This window comes from Leguminivora glycinivorella, chromosome 1 (assembly GCF_023078275.1).
Source record: "Leguminivora glycinivorella isolate SPB_JAAS2020 chromosome 1, LegGlyc_1.1, whole genome shotgun sequence".
NCBI lineage: Eukaryota > Metazoa > Arthropoda > Insecta > Lepidoptera > Tortricidae > Leguminivora > Leguminivora glycinivorella.
The window spans coordinates 29,823,053-29,845,434 of NC_062971.1; the positions used below are offsets into that span (position 1 = coordinate 29,823,053).

At 38.5% G+C, this 22,382-nt stretch overlaps 2 long non-coding RNA genes across 2 annotated transcripts; both read left to right on the forward strand.

Annotated features, from left to right (window-relative positions):
- Positions 1 to 7,943: 7,943 nt before the first annotated feature.
- LOC125228978 lies at positions 7,944 to 9,386 on the forward strand. Its single transcript, XR_007177351.1, has 2 exons — positions 7,944 to 8,907; positions 9,040 to 9,386. It is a non-coding gene; the product is annotated as an uncharacterized LOC125228978 (long non-coding RNA).
- Positions 9,387 to 18,358: 8,972 nt separating this feature from the next.
- LOC125228262 lies at positions 18,359 to 20,215 on the forward strand. The gene is made up of 2 exons (XR_007177270.1): positions 18,359 to 19,736; positions 19,869 to 20,215. It is a non-coding gene; the product is annotated as an uncharacterized LOC125228262 (long non-coding RNA).
- Positions 20,216 to 22,382: the final 2,167 nt, after the last annotated feature.

Below are 22,382 nucleotides of genomic sequence, written 5' to 3' on the forward strand. Positions count from 1 at the left end.
TAATCGCCATGTGTCCACCCTCCGCCTACCGTCTGACGCCCGCAGCACAAAAACACTGATTTTATTCCCAACATTTACCTGGTAACAACCTCGGACTACCAAATGTAAACTTGGCCTTCGATTACGAATGATTGTAGAGAAGTACAAGGTCCTAAAACACTGGTATTCTTGAAATAAAAACAGTGTGCGATGTAGGAGCAAAAGGACTAGAGCCAGAGCTTACAATGATTCGGTCCTCCACGCACGCACAAGCCTACTTAAATGCTAGTTTTTAGTCTTTAAATTGCGCCGACATATCCTCTTGGCGCCCAGTGTACTTTCTGAAGTACATTTGGTTTCAACGGAATTTTAACTTTCATGTAAACAAATAAAACATAATTTCTTCTATTCCCTAGCAAACATTTTGTATGATGCGCGCTATACAAGGATATATTTTTTATCGTTTAGAATTCGTAGAACTTACGTATTAGTTGTGTGTTCCGTTAGGCTCGGCAACGCGCATGTAACAACTTTGAAGTAGCAGGCTTCTCTATTAAGACTTGGAGACTGACCATCAGTCTATAAACGTTATGTATATTTATGGTAGGTATAAGTCCCATAATGAGTACTAAGGCGCGGGTTTACTTACGAAGTCGGGAATGTCGGGATCTACCGTAATCAGTTTCAGATATAAGTTCAATTGCTGTGTTAACATACATACATACATACATACATACAATCACGCCTGTATCCCATAAAGGGGTAGGCAGAACACATGAAACTACTACAGCTTCAGTGCCACTCTTGGCAAATAAGGGGTTGAAAGAGAACGAAACTGTGACATTGCAGTGACAGGTTGCCAGCCTCTCGCCTACGCCACAATTTAACCCATATCTCATAGTCGCCTTCTACGACACCCACGGGAAGAAAGGGGGTGGTGAAATTCTTAACCCGTCACCACACAGGCACTGTGTTAAATCTGTTCAAATTGACATTTAATCGAATTTAATTTATTTTCAATAAATACAATTGTTAACCTTTTTGTCGTAGATATCAAATTAGATAGATACTTACGATTCTAATTTTGAATAACTCAACGTTTACAAGTGCATTATTTTTTAGTAACTTAGATTTTATTAGTGTACTGGGGGGTTACCATGTGCTAAAGCCGTTCAGTTTAGGTTGAGAGAGAGGGACGGAGCTATGTAACTGCTATAGCTGTGTCCCTTTCTCTCAACCTAAACTGAACGTCTTTAGTACATCATGGTAACCCCCCTGTTCTAGTAATATTATTATTATTCTTAAACAAAGTATTGCGTCTAAAATTAGAACACAAATATTGAATAGGAATGATTCATTTCGTTGATTACACAGAAAGGGAATTGGGCGTTCAGCGCAGACGTATATTTCAATACAAGGGCGGTAAGAGCGGCAATTTGATGATCTCGTGCAACCGTAATAAAAGGGCCGTAAATCGTGCAAACGTATTGTTATTACGTGCACTCCCGGGCGGGCATAGGGAGCACAGAACAGTGGGCTAGCTGAAAATAGTACATTGTGGGTTGTCTATTGTTTGCCCGACAGTCATTTAACATAATATTCATATGCCCGAATCTAACTTGCTTGAATTTCATTTGCCCGAATGATTTGTTTACCATAAAAATTGTATGACATACTGGTTGTTAATCCGAACATTACCTTCCATAATCATACAATGCCATACTATTTGTTAGCCATATTATTAAGTGCAATAATATATATGGTTTAATATAATATTCAAACGCCATAAGCAATTATTGCCATATTAATTGTTGCCCATATTATTACCTAACCTACTTTCTGACAGCAGTTTCATTTTCCAGGGGGTCACAGTTCTAACCTAACCTAACCTAACCTACTTTTCAAGCAGTTTCATTTTCCAGGGGGTCACAGTTCTAACCTAACCTAACCTACTTTCTGATAGCAGTTTCATTTTCCAGGGGGTCGCAGTTCGAACCTAACCTAACCTACTTTTCAAGCAGTTTCATTTTCCAGGGGGTCACAGTTCTAACCTAACCTAACCTACTTTCTGATAGCAGTTTAATTTTCCAGGAGGTCACAGTTCTAACCTAACCTAACCTACTTTCTGATAGCAGTTTTATTTTCCAGGGGGTCACAGTTCTAACCTAACCTAACCTACTTTCTGATAGCAGATTCATTCTCTAGTACTTCTAGTAGTGTCGTCTCTGTGATAATTACGCATTTCGATGATTCTGCCAAATCACATTATGGAAATTGACTTTTCTGGTCGCTAATTTGGATGATAAATGATGGTATGGAATGTGGTAGTTACTGATTTCGATGATTCTGACAAATTACATTATGGAAAATGACTTTATGGGAAACAAAGTTTCTGGCACTTGATTAATATAATAAACAATGATTATGGCATAAGATGTTATGAGAAACAATATTATGATTGTTGAATAGGGTGGCAAATAAAATTATGGCAAATGAAATTCTGGTAAATGGGGGTATCCCGTACATTGTGCAACAAGGGGAGGAAGTTGAATATTACTAACGAGAGTAAGTATTTACTGATATTCATACTCCCGAGTTACATACACACAATGTTTTTAATCACACTCGCAATGTAAAAAATATGTAAATAGATGTAAAAAAGTTAAGTACGGAACAAGAAAATTCATTATTCCCTTGGGAGAACGATTTTTCTATAACTCACGCTCCGCCTGCGTACAATAGCGCATTTAAAGTGCGATTGATGATAAACAAGCAAACGACCCGCATGCTGTAGATGTCCTTACCTGCCCGACGACCACGGCGACTGTTTAAGACTGGTTATTAGAGCGACGTCGTGATCTCTCAAGTGGCTGACATTGATTGTTTAAAAAAATAGTGGACCGATTTTCATGAAACATGGCTAAGAACACTCCCGACTAACTCGGCTTTCAGACAAAAAAACTAAATCAAAATCGGTTCATCCGTTCGGGAGCTACGATGCCACAGAGAGACACACACACAGACAGACAGACAAACAGACAGACAGACACGTCAAACTTATAACACCCCTTCGTTTTTGCGTCGGGGGTTAACAATCATCGTAAGATCGTAGCCTACGAAGGCCTGCAACTCTGAGCGTTTTTGACCCTTTAGACGACCCTCGCCACCGTGACCGAATGGCCGAGTGGTTCGACAGGCATCCGTGACTAAAACCGAGGATGCCAGTTCGTGTTGGCTTGGCTTTGGCAATTTAGTTTTTGTACATGACATTTGTTTTAGTTTATATTTTAATAGTAGTGTGACTATAGTGGCTACTAAAACAATAACCTACAAATAAATAAAAAACTATGAAGATAAATTAATTTGTTCTAAAAGGTACTAACTATTACAAAAAATAAAATCGAATAATATTTTCTACAAGAAAGTCGCTCTGCTGTATGTTTGTCTCAACTGCGTTCAAAGTCTCAAAGGGCGAGCGAACACTCGCTGCGTAATTTTAATTTATTATTATCGTACTAAATAATTTCCATTTAATTATTCAAAGCGAAAAGCAAAGAGACGGAAACGTACTACGCTAATGAAAAAACTTGGCACTTTCTCTCCCCATGATTTAGAGCTTTTCAAACACCCTTGTTACCCCGTAATTTCATGAACTCGGAACACATAAATACACATTTAAAAAAACCGACCAAGAGCGTGTCGGGCCACGCTCAGTGTAGGGTTCCGTAGTTTCCCGTAGGTATTTTTTTCAAAAACTGTTCAACCTGTCATGTTCAAAATATTTTTTTCAGAAAGTCTTTATAAAATTCTACTTTTGTGATTTTTTTTCATATTTTTAAAGTTATGGTTCAAAAGTTAGAGGAGGGGCGGCACATTTTTTTTATTAATGGAGCGATTATTTCCGAAAATATTAACAATATCAAAAAATTATTTTAGTAAACCCTTATTCGATTTTAAATACCTATCATCACACGTTAGGGTAGAAATTAAAAAAAAAATACTCCCCACTTTACGTGTAGGGTGGGTAATTTTTTCCACTTTTTATTTTACCACTGTGTCGGCGTGATTGATATACATATTGGTACCAAATTTCAGCTTTCTAGTGCTAACGGCCACTGAGATTATCCGCGGACGGACGGACGGACGGGCAGACATGGCGAAACTATAAGGGTTCCTAGTTGACTACGGAACCCTAAAAGGTGTCGAGATTAAACAATACAGAGTTATAAAAGCTTGTAAGAACACATTGTGAATTCTCATCTGATCATAATGAATTTTTAAATTCAAAATTGTATACCTACGTAAATAAAATTATACAACTTTGACTTCAAATAAAATGTTGATGTTGACTTGCCGATGCTGCCGGCAAGTTTGTAAATTAAATACTAAATGAATTTCTCTCACACATGGCATCTAAATCGTTTTAGTAACGGAATATGTATGGGGTTCTTCAAAAAAGGAGTGTACAAGTTTCTAATTGGTCGGCAACGCGCACGTGACACCCCTTGATTTGCAGGCGTCCATAGGTTACGGTGACCGGTTTCCATCAAGCGGGCCGTATACCTGTTTGCCACCGACGTGGTATAAAAAAAATAAAAAAATAAAGGCTTCGGCAAACGAGTTAGTAAACGGGTGAAAGTGAACTATGGTATACAACATTAACTTATGAAATTTACTAGTGCCTATGAAACTAATTTATTTGTCTTTTCGAGTACTTAATAAAGTTAAGCAGCACCGAACTCAAATTAAATTCGTATGTCTACAACTAACATTATTTTCACTAACGACGGGCATTCAATTTACATTCTCATAATTAAATCATGAATTCAGCCCAAAATAAATAAAAGTTCATCACCTTAATTTACGGTTATAACGTTTCAGTGACAAAGGTTACACGGCCAGTAAATACTGTTGTCAGGAATATATTATATTCCCTCATGACCGATTTCGGCCACAGCGACTGTAAGTTTTTTTTTTATTATTATTATAAATGGGCTTATATTACTCTTGGCCACAGACTAGCCTAAGGCAAAGACGTGGCCTACGATGGAGTGAGCTCGCCCAGAAGATGGCTCGCTGGTGCTAGTAGTATTTAATTTGGGTTATTATTATTCTTTTCCGCTTTCTGGCTCGAGTGTCGAGTCTTTCTGCTGAAAACTCGCGCGCATTTAGGACACGTGAGCATACCACCAACATAGTTGTAGGGAATGTCCAGTCTTTCTGCTGAATACTCGCGCGCATTTAGGACACGTGAGCACACCACCAACATAGTTGTAGGGAATGTCCAGTCTTTCTGCTGAATACTCGCTCGCATTTAGGACACGTGAGCACACCACCAACATAGTTGTAGGGAATGTCCAGTCTTTCTGCTGAATACTCGCGCGCATTTAGGACACGTGAGCACACCACCAACATAGTTGTAGGGAATGTCCAGTCTTTCTGCTGAATACTCGCTCGCATTTAGGACACGTGAGCACACCACCAACATAGTTGTAGGGAATGTTTAGTCTTTCTGCTGAATACTCGCTCGCATTTAGGACACGTGAGCACACCACCAACATAGTTGTAGGGAATGTCCAGTATTTCTGCTGAATACTCGCTCGCATTTAGGACACGTGAGCACACCACCAACATAGTTGTAGGAAATGTCCAGTCTTTCTGCTGAATACTCGCTCGCATTTAGGACACGTGAGCACACCACCAACATAGTTGTAGGGAATGTTTAGTCTTTCTGCTGAATACTCGCTCGCATTTAGGACACGTGAGCACACCACCAACATAGTTGTAGGGAATGTTTAGTCTTTCTGCTGAATACTCGCTCGCATTTAGGACACGTGAGCACACCACCAACATAGTTGTAGGGAATGTTTAGTCTTTCTGCTGAATACTCGCTCGCATTTAGGACACGTGAGCACACCACCAACATAGTTGTAGGGAATGTCCAGTATTTCTGCTGAATACTCGCTCGCATTTAGGACACGTGAGCACACCACCAACATAGTTGTAGGGAATGTCCAGTCTTTCTGCTGAATACTCGCTCGCATTTAGGACACGTGAGCACACCACCAACATAGTTGTAGGGAATGTTTAGTCTTTCTGCTGAATACTCGCTCGCATTTAGGACACGTGAGCACACCACCAACATAGTTGTAGGGAATGTTTAGTCTTTCTGCTGAATACTCGCGCGCATTTAGGACACGTGAGCACACCACCAACATAGTTGTAGGGAATGGAGGTTGGCGGCCGAGCCTTAACTTCATCTCGCTTTGTGTCGAGCTAATATACCTAGCAAATAAATATATACCTAGCAAATACCCATGACTCTGTGAACTATAGATATTTGTGTTATGCTTAGAAACAGCAAAGTGGAAAATTCTTACCTATAATGCGGTAATGGCCATAAAGGACCTAAATACCAAGCTAGTGTATATACTTATGGCGCTTTAGACCAAACGTGACTTGACAACGCACCTCAATCCTTCTGGTGTTTCAGGTGCTCGACCTACTGTCAGCTCGTTTGCCTTCTATCGCATAAAAATATCGACCTCGTTTCCCCGCTCCCGCTCGTTTTTGCCCAGAACGTGCAAGTTGTGGAATGAGCTTCCTTCTGAGGTGTTTCCTTTGCGCGATGACATGGGGTTCTTCAAGAAGCAGGTATTTAGGGTTCTCAAAGGTCGGCAACGCATAAGTGGCTCCCATGATGTTGCTTATGTCCATGGGCGGCGATGACTGCTTACCATCAGGCGGCTCGTCTGCTCGTTTGCTGCCTATTTCATAAAAAAAAAAGAAATACATTTATTGTACCTACATAGTAATGCTTAAAAACAATTCTAAAGGAATTGGCTGCACGCGCGTCCTTCATGGCTCCGTTTTGGACCCACCCGCCTTACGCATCGCTGCCTGCCTCTGTCTGGGCCTCAACATAATGTGAGCCCCACGATTGAAGTCGATGCAATCAGCCTGTGGAAGTCCTAGGACGGCATGGCTTAAGCTGCGAGTCCAGTTGAAGCGGCACGACCGCAGCTACACATGTCGCCAAAAACAAAAAAAGCATACATAAAAAAAATGCCATTCTGTTTAGTCTGTCATTTAAATCGTCCAATAATACTGAACACATATTTTTCGCTTTTTCTAATTAATGAAAAAATACAAAGATATAGAGCAGCAAAGTTCCAGAGTAGGGGCTTGTGACGTCACTTCTAAGTAAAAATTGTACCTAGGCGTGACGTCACGTGAAACTTCAACGCACTGTACCGTCGTCATTTAACGTTTACGAGAAAAAGGAAAAAATACTTACGTGTCTAACGTTCTTTGATAATCTAACTGACGGACTAATTCGTTTTTTTAGTCGTCTCGCCTATTAGAGTTATGAAAACTTAGAAGGCTTCAAACTGTCAAAGTTCAGGATTCACAACATTTGCTGAACGTTTGACCTTCGCCTATAGGTTTAACGCCCGCCATCTTTGCATATAAATGAGGGAAATCAATTCCCGAAACGAATGATGGGGGACAAAATATGACCGACTTTCACGAGCCTCCGCATAATGAGGCCTTAGCATAAATTTGCGTTGTCATATTCTGGAAAGAGCCTCTTTTACAAAAAACCAGCACCTTAATAAATATCAAATAATATTATACAAGGCTGAAATGGGAAAAAATAAATGAAAATTAATAATAGAGCTAATCCATTCCATGCTTTATACCTCTATTTTATTTTTTAATATTATAAATGGGAAAGTGTGTGGGTGGGTCTGTCTGTTTGTCTGACGTGATTTTTAAGTGGAGATAGTTGAAGAAATATAGTGACATTGTAACACTTCAGAGGTTACGCATCTCCATAGTTTCTAACGTATTAAGCTGCAAGTAGATGGATGGATAAATGAACTGATGCACTAGTTTGCTATTTTACACATATTTCGTAGCCATATGGCCCTGCAATTTTAAGCTGTACTTCCTTGGTATTACACCACACAGTTTTAATCTCATTTGGTTTAGTATTCACTCACTTTTCGTAATAAATTCACTTTGTTTTGGAGACCCTGCGTGGGTTAGATGTGTTCTGTCACTTCTGACAGTTTGACGTTTATAAACTGGTTGGGGAAGATTTGAGTCACATAAATACCCGTTCAATGAAAGTTTTTTTTCTTGTCGGAGAAAATCTGATTTCATTTTCATTAAGATAAATTAACATTATAACATGTAAAGTAATTCTAGGATATTGGTTTGCAATAAAATTTAGCTAATAGTTTGGTTTTGTTTTTCTTCTGCGGCGCTAGGCGTGTTCTCGTTTGTCTATGATACGGTCATTAGCAAAGGTGACTATTTGCATTACGGGGTTGAAGATTCGTTTAATGTAAGTTAATTTCTTCTTTCCATACAAAAATACTTAGAATTTTAAAATGAGGGGTATGTTGTTATTTGTCTTAATTTTTGGTGAAAGTTTTCACAATCTAATATTTCCTTTTCTTTGGTTGGATACGTGGCTAAGGTCTCGGGCCACCATTGAAATATTGTCATTGCCTGAAGTGAATCGTAGCTGACAGCATGTGAAATTTTGAGATAGTTAATATCCCAGGCAATCTATTCATTCCGGGGTATGTTTTAGTGTTCAAAGAGTGCTTTGTTTTCTTTATTGTGTGGTCTTCACGTATTAATTAATATTTTGTTCTTTTAGCCGAGCCCGTTAAACTCGATTAACCTAAAAATGTAAGCCGCCCTTACAAAGAAAAGTAAACAGCCAGTTTATTTCGGTGAGTTTTGGTAATAAAACAAGTGTTGCTCGGAGGTTATTCCTTCATGTTCTTTGTCCAGAACACCGTTTCTTATTATTTTGTATTACCTTTCCAGCCTTCAATCTTCCCATCGCTGCCACGTGAGAACGTGACGGTGACCTCCAGAGGAAAATAAGGAAAACACCCAGCCTTTCTGGTAAGTGGTTTTATCTCTGTTACACCAAAAACCCCTAAAAGCAACCCCGCGATTAAAAATATAGAATTAATTAAAACAACAAGTTACCGATTTCCAAAATTATCTCACCTGGGTATTTTGTTTGTCCACCAGGGTGTTTTTATCCGGGTATATGTTCCACATACTATCCTGCTACTATCCTGGTATTATGTCCTGAACTGGAGTTAGCAGTTTGCTGCCAAAACTACCCGTGAGAGAAACCGCCCAAGTTTGTGAAACGGATTAATACCTAGGATATTTTACATTTATAACATAGCATTTTTAATTAAGGATATCCATCCAGGAATAAGACCAATATAATTTTGTGGAGCGATATAAATATATATATTTCCTGTAATAAAACTTAAATTAAATACTTCCACCTCCGTTAGACTGTACGATGGTGATAGAAAATAAGAACTTAGTGAAGGTTGTTCTTACAATAAATTAATTAAATTAGTTATAGTTGTTTCTTTCAATTGCGATCATTCGTTAGCTAAAAGAGTGAGGAAAGGGGCGCTCTAAAAACTTAAATTTGTTCTTTAGTACTTTCGTCAACAAGTTTCAATATAAATACCTACCTCATTCTTTGCTCCCAGGCGAACGATATCCCATGACCCTGCTCGAGTTCTTTAAATTAGCTGAGGCATAAATAAAACGGGTGTCCGAACTTAGCCACATAGAAATAAAGTTATTATCCGAACTTACCCCAACCTATGTGCATAGGTGAAAGACACTGTTACATGTTTCTAGGGACCCCTCTGTGGTGCCGAACATTATAAGTGGCGTTCCCAACGTTGAGCCTTAGGGAGAATATCGCAATTGAAAAAAATAATAGAATTTATTACTTTAGTATTAGTGAAGGCGAATATCTGGCTGTACTTTAATTTAATATAAGTTGTATTATCTGCTGTATTGGCGAACATTTGTTGGCTATTTACAATTATTATTATTGACAAATTTAAGCTTATAAACTTAAACAATTAGAAGTGTAACTCCTTATATATAGAGGTTGTATATCATACAAAATAATTTTGGAAATCTTTTCGTAATTCGGACATTTCGATAAAAGTATACCATACTTTAAAAACAAAATGGATTTCATAAAAGCAGGTTGCAAAATAACGCATTTACACAAAGATGAAATCACACACGAGTTGGCGATTCGTAGGCTTCCAGTAAATCCAGTTTCCAGAAGGACCAGTTTGTGTCAGGCGTTAAAAGAAACAGCCGAGCTTGCTCGAAAGGGTAGTTTGAAATTTCAAGACCTTGTTGTCAACGATCCAGTGGGAGAAATCAAGCTGTGTCAGGATAAGATTCAGGAAATTGAACGCGAAGCATCTGATGATATTTCGGCAGTCGCTAAGGATAGGTTACTTTCGCGTTGCAAGTACTTAATATGTCGTCTCTCTCGGTTGGATCAAAATCTTGAGGAAGTTCAGCTACTGAAAGGAACAGTATCTACTATTATGGAACGGTTGCTGGGAGATGACTCGTCGGCCTCTTCTGAATCTGGCGGAGAAGATCCTGCGTCTGCTGTAGGTGACCGAATTGTCCGAGAAGTGGTATATAAACCGGAAAAGACTTTTAATATAAATTCCTTGAACTTGAAATTCAAAGGCGATACTTGCGTTCGCTCTTTTTTGTCGCGGTTGGAGGAACTACGCGTTGCTCGTAGGATTTCCGAGAACCGAATTTATAGGGGTTTCCCCGAGATTCTTGAGGGACCGGCGTTGTCATGGTTTCGATCTCAGCGTACAGACTTGTTGTCCTATCGGGAGGTAGTATCCGCTTTAAGGGAAGAGTTTGATATTCCAGATTTGGATCATCTTCTTTTACAAGAGATTAGAAACCGGACACAGGCTAAGTCCGAGACTATCGTGTATTTTGTCTCCACGATGCTGGGAATGTACGACCGTCTGAGCCGTCAGGTTCCGGAAGAGGATAAGCTGGACACGCTGATGCGTAATATTAGGCCGGAGTTTTCGAAGGATTTGGCTCTTCATGATGTCAGGTCCATTAAACAACTGAAAGACTTGTGTAGGAGGATTGAATTGGCTCAAGTTAAGGCAAAGCAGTTTCATGAACCGCTGTTATCAAAGAAATCGGGGTCGTCATCCCTAGGTACTGAGGAAAATAAGGGTGAGACTAGGAATAGGTTTGGTTCTGCTCGTACTTCTAACATGTCTAAGACTTTTGTCGCTGCTGTAGGGCAGACCTCTTCCGGAAGGAATGACCTTTTCTGTTTTCGTTGCGGGAAAACCAATCATCCTACTAGGGCGTGTAGATCTTCTAGGGAAACTGTGTGTTTTAAATGTGGTGCGAAGGGAGTTCGTACCCCTGAGTGCCCAAAATGTAACCCGGTTCCAAAAAACTGAATAACTTTGTCTCTTCTAAAAAGAAAACATCCCTCCTATCCACTCCTGTACAAGTAGAAGAGACAATTCATTTTAATCCTCCACAGGGTGATAATCGACTTTACTTGCCTTTGAAAGTATTTGACTTAACAGTGAGAGCATTATTAGACTCAGGATCATCGGTTAGCCTTTTGGGTCGCGGTAGCCAGTCCATTTTCGAATCGGTAGGCATCCCAGTACAGGAACGCGACAAACCTCTTTCTTTGAGGGTGGCCGATGGCCATCCACTCTTAATTACTCATTACATGATGATACCTATAAACTTCAAGGGTGAATTAAAATTAATACATTTTGACATTCAACCGAATATTAAAAATCGGATGATTCTTGGCCTCAACTTTTGGCGTGCTTATGATTTAATTCCGGAAAAAATTAAAGATGTAGTAGAAACTTTTAATGATGGACGCGTCTCTTGCAGTGCTACTTTACCCAACGCGTCGGGATTAAATGATTATAACAATTTGACTCACGACCAAAAGAATCGTTTAGAAAAGGCTAAAAAATTGTATGAACAAATTGATACTGACAAGGTAGGATTGGGAAAAACCCACCTCATAGAACATGTTATAGACACGGGTAATGCACACCCGATTAAACAAAAATATTACCGTCTTAGTCCGGATAAGCTTGCGGCTTTGGAAAAGGAGGTAGACCGTATGCTTAAAGAAGGAATAGTAGAACCTTCTCACTCACCCTGGAATTCTCCTGTAGTAATGGTCGAGAAGCCCAATGGGGATATGAGACTCTGTCTAGATAGTAGAAAGGTTAACTCCGTTTCCAAGTCCGACGCCTACCCAGTACCCTATGTTCACTATATTCTCGATAATTTGCGTGATGCGAAATATCTCACTTCTCTTGATTTAAGTGCAGCGTATCATCAGATTCCGTTGAGTGAAAGCTCGAAAGAAAAGACTAGCTTTACAGTGCCCGGAAAGGGATTATTTCATTACAATAGAATGTGTTTTGGCCTTGTAGGTGCCTCAGCCACCATGCAAAGGTTAATGGATAACTTATTTACAGCGGAATTTGACAATAAAGTATTTTGTTACATAGATGATATAATTATATGTACATCCGATTTTGACGAACACATACGTTTAATAGAAGCTGTTTTTGAAAAACTCAAAGCAGCAAATCTTACCATTAATATGAAGAAATCTTTATTCTGTAGGTCTGAGCTAAAATACTTAGGATATCTGGTAGATAAATATGGCCTTCGTACAGATCCTTCTAAAGTAGATGTAATTGTAAATTTTCCCATACCCAAGGACTCAAAGAGTGTCAAAAGCTTCCTTGGTATGTGTGGTTGGTACCGAAGGTTTATAAATAATTTTGCTAAAGTCGCTCGACCTTTATCTCGATTAACGAGTAAAAAAGTACCTTTTGTTTGGTCAGAGGAAGTTAATAACTCTTTTAATTTATTAAAATCTGCTCTTATCTCTGCACCTATACTAAAGTGCCCTGATTTCAACGAAAGTTTTTATATTCACTGTGACGCATCCTCGTATGCCATTGGTGCCGTCTTAACTCAACGGTATGACAACCTAGATCATCCAATTGCTTACTCCAGCCGTACTCTTAATAAACCAGAGACTAATTATTCGGCAACTGAACGCGAGTTGTTGGCCGTAATTTATGGTTTAGAGCAATACCGAGCCTATGTAGAAGGTAGGAAATGTTATATCGTGACGGATCACGCTTCGTTGAAATGGTTTCATAATTTAAAGAATCCCTCTGGTCGTTTAAATAGATGGGCCTGTCGCTTAAGTCAGTTTAATTTCGAGATCATACACAGGAAAGGTAAAGAACATGTGGTTCCGGACTGCCTTTCACGCATTCATGTGGATGCCATAGACGCATCTTCTATTCAGGACCCGTGGTACTTAGATTTATACAAAAAGGTTTCTGAAAAGCCTTCTTTATTTCCAAATTTTAAAATTGAAAATGACAAACTGTTTCGATACTCTAAAAATAAATATCGCCTTACCGCTCAATTCGAATGGAAGTTGGTATTACCCTACGAGCTGAGAAACGAAATATTAATCAAGTACCATGATGATCCTACGGCCGGTCATTTTGGAGTGGCTAAAACTCACTCTAAGATCGCCGAGCTATACTATTGGCCTACTCTATTTCAAGATGTTAAAGAATACGTCAGTACCTGTGAAATATGCAGGACTTATAAACCTATAAACTTAGCTCGTCCTGGTTTGATGGGTAACCCACGTCGGGTATCTGTTCCAGGCGAGGCCATTTCCTGCGATATATTAGGACCTTTTCCGCCTTCTTATTCGCGGAACCAATATCTATTTGTATGTACGGACTATTTTAGTAAATATGTTACGTTATTTCCTTTACGCACTATTACTGCGAAAGCAATAGTGAAGTGTTTAGAAAAAGGTATTTTTCTTGTACACGGGATTCCAAAGATTTTATTCTGTGACAATGGTGCTCAATTTACATCCAAGGATTTCAGAGATCTCATGACTAAATATGGGGTTCCCCATATTTTCTATAACCCTAGATACCATCCTCAGACGAACCAAACGGAGCGCGTAAACCGTGAGTTAGTCAGAACCATTGCCTCCTATGTGCGTTCTGATCACCGTAATTGGGATAAGAACGTCTCGGAGATTCAGTGCGCCCTTAATACTGCCAAGCACGAAGTTACGAGACACTCCCCGTATTTCCTCATGCATGGTCGTCAAATGATATTAGATGGTTCTATTTATAATCATGAGACCCCTATAGATCCTGATTCTGTAGAGGTAGATACCAGTGGTATTTTTTCGGATAAGTTGAAAGAGCTCCAGTCTGTATTTAATAAGGTGCGTCATTTGCAAACTGCTTCCCATGAACGTAATGCTCGATATTATAATATGAGGAAGCGACATGTAGTATTAGAAGAAGGTCAAATAGTATATAAAAAGTGTTTTCCTTTATCGAACGCATCTAAAAATTTTTCTGCTAAATTGGCACCTCGTTACGAAAAATGTGTTATACACAAAAAATTAAGTCCCTTAGTCTTTACTTTAAAATCCCTAGGAGGTAAACTTTTAGGTAATTTCCACATAAAGGATATTGTCCGTCCGGGTGAAGCAGAGCCTTCCCCTAGATAGCTAACATTTGTGATTTGGGCCAAACTCCGTACATACGTATAATCTGTTTGTTAGGAATCTGTGGATCTCCTACTTTCTCTTGCAAACTAGGAATCTCTATATCTCCTGTTTGTATAGGCTTGGTTGCGCGCAAACCAACCTACCTCTCTAATAATTATGTCCTTATAAAGACGTAAATACTTAAAGAATATATACACATAAATATGAGTCTCACTCGTTAATATTTCTAAAAAAGGGTGAACTTTGCGAAGTCCACACTTCTAATAGAATATTTTACATAGAACCGTTACTTGGTAAGTCTAAGAGTTCTATCTCTTAGCCTGGTAGTATTCGAGATAGCTTGTTGTTAGGATAGTTCAGATCGAAAAGAATCGTCCAGCACAACCTAATCTTACCTTTTTAGGCATTCTGTAATAAAGGACATGAAATGTGCCTCCATCTTTAATTTAAGAACCGTGGATCCACAATTATTTTACGCGTAGGTTATTAGTTAGTTCCATACTTAACGTAGTATCTCTCTCATAAGATAGGATAGTTTCTTGCATGATAGATGTAAACCCGTTTCAGTAGTTGCAGTTAATTTCCAAATCCCTTGGATTAGAAAGTCGTTCCTAAGGTAATATAAAAAAAAAAAAAATAATAATTTGTAGTTCCGTACATGCCTGATCAGCCTCTGTACCAAACATATTTTGAATTAAGTTAAGTTTATTTAGTTTCTGTTGCTTCTTTAGACAGAATTTACGTTTATTTCATGTTCCTACTCATCCTACAAGTTCATTTTAGTTATCTTTAAATAAAATTAAAAAAAAAAATCCCAATAATAGTATAACATAAAATTCTGTTTGAGTATCTATATCCTTACTAACCGCTAACACTCTCCAAATTCCTGCTTATTAACCGCTTTCAAATGCAATCAACTAATTCTCTTCGCTTAGCTCCTGCACCGTCATTCTATATTCAAATCCCTAACGCTCCGTCTTGCGTGAGCGACGGGCGACGCGACGCGACGCGACGCGATGCGACGCGATGCGACGGCGATGGCTCAAGGTCATCGCGTATCCATCGCGCGAAACTTCGGCACTAGCATTTTGGTGATTAGAATCACAAGATTCGCCGTCTTTCACAATGTGCAAATGGTCTAGCGGGTTTGACTTCTAGGTGGAATCGTTTGCGCCATGAGTGTCGTGAGTTCGAATCTCGGCTCACGCAATCTTTTTGCATTTTTATTTACTTTTTTTCTTTTATGTTCTACTAGCTTTTGCCCGCGGCTTCTCTTGAAAGACGGACAAACAAACAGACACACACACACTTTCCAGTTTAATCAGTATGGATTATTTGATTTTGTTTACCTGCTTATTTCTTTCTCTAAGATTCTACTTTCTTATTTTTTTTTAAGAACTCCGGGTTTTATACTAACAAGGAAAGTTTTAAGTAGCACACAATAATACTGCATTTTGTTTTTATTAACTTAATGTTTATTTTAATCCATACTAATATTATAAACGGGAAAGTGTGTGTGTGTCTATTTATTTGTCCGTCCTTCACGGCAAAACTGAGCGACGAATTAACGTATACTATTTACTTATAACGAATGCTATTTACTTAATGTTGAAATAAAAAAATGTCATACAGTGTAACCCAGTGTTTTTAATGCTGCCATCTAGTGTCGACTGGCATAACCACTACACTAAGAGCCCTTATTCCTTAGAGCGTTCATCAATTTCGTGAAATAGCCATTGATAGATGGCGTTGGTGCTCGGTACGCGAGCCACCGGTAACGCAACACACAGGCAAGAATGATCTTGATAGTTTTGAATTTAATTGCTAGTAACAATTCTTTTGGTTACATGTGTTAACTTTTTTGTAAAGTTTACAAGAGATAAGAATATATTATTATTATATAGTACCTACTAATTGTAAGTAACTTAAAATAAACAGTTTCAAAGAGCTGAGCTGTGTGCATAAAATTACATGTGTTATTGGCCCGGCTAATGAGATCAAACATTGTCGAGTTACGATAAGTAGAATAGCACTTCTGTTATTCATTTCCTGACTCGATCATGTGACCTTGGACATCATCGAGATCGACGCTGCTCATCAGCCCAAGTGTAATAAGCCCAAACATAGTGGAGTTATTATGAGTAAAATAGCAGTTTTGTTGACCATATCCTGACTCCACCATGAAAACCAGAACCTCATCCTGGGGGCCGGTTTTTGAATCTCACATATGGGATTTGTCACTAAAATACCGGTTGAAAACAGTGAATTGCTTAGTATTTTCAGTGACAATTTTCTGAATTCGAACGCGTGAGACTCAAAAATCGGTCCCCTGGTCCCGAAATATAATAATAATTCAAACTCTCATCAGATTTCAAGTAAAATTTCTTGGATAAAATTGCATGTGTAAAAATCAGGCGGACCGTATGCCTGTTTGCCACCAACAGGATCAAGATTTGTTTAGTCGCAGTACCTATACAGCACTTCTCAGAACTATCTAGCTGCTTACGCTTACGAGAGCACGGTGCGCCGGACTATCGAACGTAGGTCCACTGTCTATGAGCGCTGGGCGCAGACTGAACTGAGCAGTGAGCGGGTCCGTGTCAGCAGTGTATTTTATTCGAATTTTATGTGCTTTAAAATAGTACATTACGATACAAGTGCGTAAAAAGGAAGTTCGAAACGAGTGGCGATAAATTAAAACACGACCGAAGGGAGTGTTTTAAATCGACACGAGTTACGAATTTCCTTTTCGCACGTGTATCGTACGACGTTTTTCAGTACAGATGAGCCTCCGAAGTTTCGACCTGGCATATAATGAACCACTTCTCGCACTAGTGCGTAAAAAAAACACCATCTGTACTGAAAAATATCTATCGACACAAAGGTATGTCTTATATGTATGTTTTTTTTTTTATATGGCAACAAGAAGTTCTGGTTTAGGATAATATTATTATTTAAGAGTTACAATAAATGCAGGAATCGCAGGAATTACAATGAACGCCCCTTAAAGAGTAGTTTAATTTAATTTTTTTTGTATGGGTACCTTTCCTTGTTAGTATAAAAGCCGGAGTTATTAAAAATAAAATAAAAATAACAATGAAGATTCTTACAGAAAGAAAAAAGTAAACAATCAAATAATAGAAAATAAAAGAAACAAAAATAAAACTGCAAAAGCACGCCTCAGCCGAGGTTCGAACTCACACCGCTGGCGCGGCGTCCAGACGTCGAAACCGCTAGGCTACGAGCCCGTTGTAATAACTAGTTAATTTTGTGATCCTATTCACCAAAGTCAAGTGCTAGTACATATATCGTAAGGTCATCGCACTAGTGTTTCATATTTTTAGTTCACACTTAAATTTTAATATTTTACGCAGACAATCTCGTATCACCGTGCACATAATCAAAGGCTGTCAATACAAGTTACAAAAGTTGTAATTTCCTTACTTTTTAGGCACATTACTCCTTTGGTCAACTTATGTTAATTTGAATATTTTGAATTTTTATTATAAGAAAATATAAAGAATGAAATGTGAGACTAGTAATCAATCGTTATTTCTCTAGTCCGACCTCTCTACGTATTGAATTTGCTTCTAAAAATCAAATAGCTTGATCGCGCGCCCATCGCCATCGCATCGCGTCGCATCGCCGTCGCGGGCCGTCGCGGGCCGTCGCTTACGCAAGACACTCCCATATGAACACAGCGGTTTGATCGCATCGCGTCGCATCGCGTCGCTTAACATTCGCATGTTCATCGCTAGTTCGTCGCGTCGCATCGCCGTCGCGTTCCGTCGCCCACCTAAGACAAGTCCATAGAGATAGAAGGTTTGATTTCGTCGCATCGCATCGCATCGCGTCGCCGTCGCGGGTTGTCGCTCACGCAAGACGCGGCGTAATAACCGTTAACTCCTTTGATGCTACTTACTAATGCTTATATCGCCATTAATACTTCCGCTTTTGCTAAATAGTTCCCTGTTCTATCCCAGATACATAATTAAATTCATTCACCTACCAATTTAAAAAAAAATTTTTTAGTTTAAATTTTTTTTTTTAACCCAACCAAAGATGAACTGTAACACTTCAGAGGTTACGCATCTCCATAGTTTCTAACGTATTAAGCTGCAAGTAGATGGATGGATAAATGGAAAACGTAATGCAGTATAAATTCACAACACTGAGCCCTAGAATGGAGTTTAAAGTATAAAAACATACCGGTAAAATTCTGATGCCGGAACTGATGCACTAGTTTGCTATTTTACACATATTTCGTAGCCATATGGCCCTGCAATTTTAAGCTGTACTTCCTTGGTATTACACCACACAGTTTTAATCTCATTTGGTTTAGTATTCACTCACTTTTCGTAATAAATTCACTTTGTTTTGGAGACCCTGCGTGGGTTAGATGTGTTCTGTCACTTCTGACAGTTTGACGTTTATAAACTGGTTGGGGAAGATTTGAGTCACATAAATACCCGTTCAATGAAAGTTTTTTTTCTTGTCGGAGAAAATCTGATTTCATTTTCATTAAGATAAATTAACATTATAACATGTAAAGTAATTCTAGGATATTGGTTTGCAATAAAATTTAGCTAATAGTTTGGTTTTGTTTTTCTTCTGCGGCGCTAGTCGTGTTCTCGTTTGTCTATGATACGGTCATTAGCAAAGGTGACTATTTGCATTACGGGGTTGAAGATTCGTTTAATGTAAGTTAATTTCTTCTTTCCATACAAAAATACTTAGAATTTTAAAATGAGGGGTATGTTGTTATTTGTCTTAATTTTTGGTGAAAGTTTTCACAATCTAATATTTCCTTTTCTTTGGTTGGATACGTGGCTAAGGTCTCGGGCCACCATTGAAATATTGTCATTGCCTGAAGTGAATCGTAGCTGACAGCATGTGAAATTTTGAGATAGTTAATATCCCAGGCAATCTATTCATTCCGGGGTATGTTTTAGTGTTCAAAGAGTGCTTTGTTTTCTTTATTGTGTGGTCTTCACGTATTAATTAATATTTTGTTCTTTTAGCCGAGCCCGTTAAACTCGATTAACCTAAAAATGTAAGCCGCCCTTACAAAGAAAAGTAAACAGCCAGTTTATTTCGGTGAGTTTTGGTAATAAAACAAGTGTTGCTCGGAGGTTATTCCTTCATGTTCTTTGTCCAGAACACCGTTTCTTATTATTTTGTATTACCTTTCCAGCCTTCAATCTTCCCATCGCTGCCACGTGAGAACGTGACGGTGACCTCCAGAGGAAAATAAGGAAAACACCCAGCCTTTCTGGTAAGTGGTTTTATCTCTGTTACACCAAAAACCCCTAAAAGCAACCCCGCGATTAAAAATATAGAATTAATTAAAACAACAAGTTACCGATTTCCAAAATTATCTCACCTGGGTATTTTGTTTGTCCACCAGGGTGTTTTTATCCGGGTATATGTTCCACATACTATCCTGCTACTATCCTGGTATTATGTCCTGAACTGGAGTTAGCAGTTTGCTGCCAAAACTACCCGTGAGAGAAACCGCCCAAGTTTGTGAAACGGATTAATACCTAGGATATTTTACATTTATAACATAGCATTTTTAATTAAGGATATCCATCCAGGAATAAGACCAATATAATTTTGTGGAGCGATATAAATATATATATTTCCTGTAATAAAACTTAAATTAAATACTTCCACCTCCGTTAGACTGTACGATGGTGATAGAAAATAAGAACTTAGTGAAGGTTGTTCTTACAATAAATTAATTAAATTAGTTATAGTTGTTTCTTTCAATTGCGATCATTCGTTAGCTAAAAGAGTGAGGAAAGGGGCGCTCTAAAAACTTAAATTTGTTCTTTAGTACTTTCGTCAACAAGTTTCAATATAAATACCTACCTCATTCTTTGCTCCCAGGCGAACGATATCCCATGACCCTGCTCGAGTTCTTTAAATTAGCTGAGGCATAAATAAAACGGGTGTCCGAACTTAGCCACATAGAAATAAAGTTATTATCCGAACTTACCCCAACCTATGTGCATAGGTGAAAGACACTGTTACATGTTTCTAGGGACCCCTCTGTGGTGCCGAACATTATAACATAGGCTACGTTTTGTCTCTTTATCACGCCCCACTTCCCTAAAATGGGGGGGTGAAAGTTTGTACGGAAGCGTTCCGCAGTTATCGAATTTAAATTTATAAATATTGTAGTCGCCATAAAATATACCTACTCATAGTTTAAGATTTTATATAGTCTTGTGTTTTTACAGGATCAGAGCACTAGTAGGCAGTAATGTTCATTATGGATGACTCACGCTAAAACAACAACGAAAATCTGTCTATATGTACCTATAGAATGATGACTCATGCTAAAACAACAATGACAATCTGTCTATATGTACCAGGTACCTATAGAATGATGACTCACGCTAAAACAACAACGACAATCTGTCTATATGTACCGATAGAATGATGACTCACGCTAAAACAACAACGACAATCTATCTATATGTACCTATAGAATGATGACTCACGCTAAAACAACAACGACAATCTGTCTATATGTATCCATAGAATGATGACTCACGCTAAAACAACAACGACAATCTGTCTATATGTACCTATAGAAAAGTATCCCATGCCTTCCAGGCTATCACGAGCCATAGAAATTGACACATTACACAAAAATACCCATACCTACACTAAGAACATATTTTATTTTAATTGGGCTTCACAGGAATAAACCAAACCGTTCGTTTTGCATGCACAATTAGGTAATCGGATATACATTTAATTGATTTTATGCTATCAATCTAATCTAATTTAAAACGTTTCAATTTTAAATGACCAATATGTACGTTATTAGTGTCATCAAACAGTGCGTTTTTTATTCATGCATTTCTTATTTTGTTTTTGTATAAATATTCCATGTGGACCCAGCCAACATGATAATTTTATTGTTTAGAGAGTAACGAAACAAAAAACTATCTGTTTCTGGTGTGGTAGAGAGACGGAAGCATATTGTTTACTGTAAATTATTATAGTTGCAACACAACACAAGCCTTCTTGAGCTTACCGTGGGCCTTAGTCAATCTGTGTAAGAATGTCCTTATAATATTTATTTATTTATTTATTTATTTATAGTTTAACTAAAGCCAAGCCTGCGTAGACAAACGCCAATCGTTTACGCTCCGCCCGTTTTGTCTCGTCAGTTTAGAATACGGTTCTATTTTATTATATCACGTCTTTAGATTAAAAAAAAACTCTTATAAATACAAAAAAAAAACTTTATTTCTGGCCGGGATTCGAAACCCTGACACCAGCGATGATGTGCTTGCGAACATTAGACCGACCTACGCCCAGCCGATGCGCGGTCGGCGAAAATAACGACCATATTTTGCGTTTACTAACGCAAAAGAAAAACGCATGAAAACTCGAAAATTCGCGTTTTCCGGGATCTAAGGCTAAGCTAGATCTATTTTCCACCCCCGAAAACCCCCACATAACAAATTTCTGCGAAATCGTTAGAGCAGTTTCCGAGATCGTCGGTATATATAAATAAATAAATATACAAGAATTGCTCGTTTAAAGATATAAGATATCTACTTCATCTAGCGGTTTCCTTCCTAGATTCAGTGGCGTTGAGTCAGATTGAGTTAGGACTGCAGACAAAAACATGGTTATCTGGCTAGCCACACTACTGATTTGGTCGTCTCTCGCTTCACCGCTAGATAGCCAGCGGTACATCTATTGAATAATTAATCTGAATCAGGAACAATCCCGAACTCCGTCCAAAGCAGGTGTCAGTCCGACGCATGTGAACTAAATTATTATAATTTATACGTTGGCTTTGCTCGTTGCATTCGCTTACCGAGCTGCATAATGAAGTGAAAATGCAGGTGAAAAAATAACTTGCGTATTTTTAAATTGTGGGTTCGCAATTTTA